This window comes from Lolium rigidum, chromosome 3 (assembly GCF_022539505.1).
Source record: "Lolium rigidum isolate FL_2022 chromosome 3, APGP_CSIRO_Lrig_0.1, whole genome shotgun sequence".
NCBI classification, from domain to species: domain Eukaryota; kingdom Viridiplantae; phylum Streptophyta; class Magnoliopsida; order Poales; family Poaceae; genus Lolium; species Lolium rigidum.
The window spans coordinates 145343747-145347292 of NC_061510.1; positions in this window are offsets into that span (position 1 = coordinate 145343747).

Here is a 3546-nt window from a genome sequence, read left to right on the forward strand (position 1 = left end):
GATTAATTACCAATGCCGTCCGGTGATTCTAGCGCCGTACATATCGCGTTGACCATAAGATCTATAATGGCTGCAGGGAAGTCAGCTGTATCTTTTCCCTTCTGCACGCCAACGGATTGGTAGAGACGGTGGGGTGTTGGAGGCACTGCCGCAATAGGTTGGGATATCCTTTTAAATCCCCATCATTAGTGATGTTAATCTCTACCATCTATGATGGATTATCCGGAGTACACCATGAGTAAAGCCGTATTATCGGGGAAGTCTACCGGAGGTGTACGGTTGGACAAAAGGGTGGGTTTGCGGGGTCGCGGAGAAGGTAGTGATTGGCTTGGACCTTACACCTGGCCCCACACCAAGGAAGTGTGGACGGGAACGATCACCCGGTTGGTATCAAGGATAAGTTCTCTTATGGGAAAAGTAACGCACCTCTGCGAGAGGATACTGAATTGTGGTTGTCACTCCCTGTTCAGGAAGGAGCTGCGAACAGCGGCGGGAAAGGAACTCCACGAAGTTCTGGTCAACCTGTGAAGGCCGACGGGCATAGTTTTAAGAATAAAATAAACCTTTTGAAGAAATGATTACAAAAACTTGCATTGGCCTATGACTTTCCGGTCTATGGCCGTAGCTAGTGCATGATACACATATTTCCTAATATGAACTTGCTGAGTACGCTCGTACTCATTCTATCTCGTTTGAACCCCCTTCTTAGAGCAATGCACCGAAGGAGAAACTACCGTGGAACTCGAAGACAAAAGATTCAACTGCAACAAGATGAAGAATCCAATCAACGAAGTCAATGGAGTCAACTTCGCATCGGCTATGATGGAAACCTAGACTAGTAATAAAAGGGAACCTTTCCCTAATCCTAGCACCTAAGTAGCTAGATTTCTATAGCAAGCCAAGTAGCTCTTGAACATGAGTTAGCAATAAGATAGATTACGAGTCGTTCTTACGGAGCTTTATTTGAAGTTTTACCTCCTTGTAAAGTAGGAGGTTGTGTGGATCTTATGTAAGCTTGTTCGTGTGTACTTCTATAGACATACCTTGGACTCGCATATGTTTCGTTGTACCACTCGAGAGATGTAATATGGGTGGAACGGTGTTTCACTTGTGTTATGTCAACGACTTGTGTACTACACCATGCGGTGGTACTGTTGGGTCACCACGAGCTGGTATCGGAGCAAATGCTTTGACCCTAGGATTAAAACCCTTTAAAGGAGACCTATAGGTTTGGTAGTGTCTATAGGAAGTTGTCTTAGCCAAACCAATTATTCTTTTGGACTTGAGATGGGTATTCACTTGAGAATAATCCTGACACACTTGAGTCAATCTTTCTTATCTATATTTCTTAAATAAGGTTAATTAGTTATCTTGCTTCATTCCAAATAACTAGAACACCATTGAAGCTTAAGATAATGGGTGGTAGTAGACCACGGTTGGTATACAATACATGGTAGTCCAAAGAGAGGATACAACCATAAGGAAGATATCCTATTGGAAGAAGTATACCAATGCAAGTTATAGTTAAGTAAGAGTCATTAAAAATGTCAAATGGCCGATGTTAAGTAAGGGAGATAAGTTATACAAGATAGTATATAGCTATGATGAGTCAATCATGGGAGGTAAGGAAGAGTGATAGGAGTTTCATGAGTCTACTTTCAATAATAAACTAGGTTATCATGTATGATTCACTTGAGAGTCATGATGTGATGGAGTAGAACATCATAAGTGAGTTAACGAAGTAGGATGAGGAGTAGGATTTAAGGAATAGTTCGAAAGCTTAGGCCTTAAAATCCTAATAAGCTGTACCAAGTATGTTGGAACCATAGTCCTTAGTTTAAAGAAGGCTTGTTGAGAGCATGTCACATAGAGAAATCACAGAGTTATAGGTGGTATATTCTAAACAACTATGTGTTTAGAGTAGACATGTTAGAACTAATTGTACTATAGGAAGTAGTCCTCAATAGCACATATATATGGTATACTATTCTGTTAGTACTTCCAAAGAAAACTAGGTTAATTTCAACTATCCCAAGCCATTTTGTTTCAAGATTGTCTCATTGCAAATGTGCAATTAAGACAAATGTTGAGACAAATAGTATAAATTCACGTATTTGTGCTAAGTATCACAACCTAAACCTATCTTATGTGGTGTTATATACTACACATCTAATCCTGATGTTTAGGGATGTCTTACCCCAACTATTTTATTCAGGCATATCAGGATGTGTATTATAAGCACAAAGCTGGATCTTATTGGATTTTCTTGAATCTTTATTGATTGACTAGATCCATACATGAAGTTTGACTTTGATATGCAAATGCATGTTGCAATATCAAGCTCTTACTTGATGTTATAGGTCTAGAGGGTAAAGGTATTCATGTGAGGGAGTGACGAATTCTGAAGATTTGAAGACAAGATGAAGGTTCACTTGAAGAAGGAAGTCAAATTGTGGGAAGCAACCACAATACTCTAAAGGAAGGACCAATCAAAACTCACTTTTATCCTTAATCAAGGAGTACTTTAACATGGAAGTACCATGAAAGCGAGAAAATAGTGAATATGGAGCAGAAGAAGTAGAGCTGTATTCATTATGGAAGAAGGGAATGCAAGTGAAGTCACTTAGAATACTATTTTCATAGTGTCAACAAGTGGTTATCTTGCAAAACAAACCCTAGAAGAAGGACAATAGACAAGTGAAGTCGTAGCTGGTATAATAAGACCGCAGCTGATATAGGATAATCATGAAGAGAAAGCAGTGAAAGTTAGGTATATCTTAACTAAAACTATGTAAGTAGCCACAACTGGTAAGTAGCTGGTGACTAGAACTATAACATAGCCACAGCTGGTATCCAATAAGCCACATCTGGTACTAGGTAGTTTGCAGCTGGTACCAGATAGCCCACGGCTCGAACGTTTCTTTACCCTAAAAGAAAGGGGGATTCACGCAGCTAGTATTTCACGAGCTGGTATCTCGTAGGCTCGGTAAATTTTTTTAATTGGAGGATTCATGATGGATATCCACAACTGAGTGGATACACCACAAAGAATTCTTCGTGAGACTCTAGAAAAGTACAAACTACAAGTTAGACCAAGACTAAACTTCTAGCCTTGGAGTTTAATGATTAGAAGAAAGGAAGTTGAAGATCATTAGTAAACTCCAAGGGGAGAGGAAGGCTGAAGGAGAAGTATTTAAATATGATTTGGAGTATGATAGACCAAGAAGAAGGTCTGAACTGAGAGGAAGTCCGATCCTATTTTCATAAGATTGGTGGAAGTATCCATATAATAGTACTCTCAGGAGGTTGTCAGACCAGAAGCCGAGATTCATATCTCGAGGAAGTAAGGGTTAGACCTTAACTTGAGTGGGTAATTGTAATTACTCGAGACCAAGAGAACTTAAGTAAGTCTTCGATAATGAAGTTGGAGGAAGAAGATATCGGAGAACAATTAAAGCCTAAGAAGATACTATACGAAGTTTGACTATACCAAAACATAAGCCTATTAGAAAGATTCCTTTCATGGAACCTAAAGAAACCAAAAGG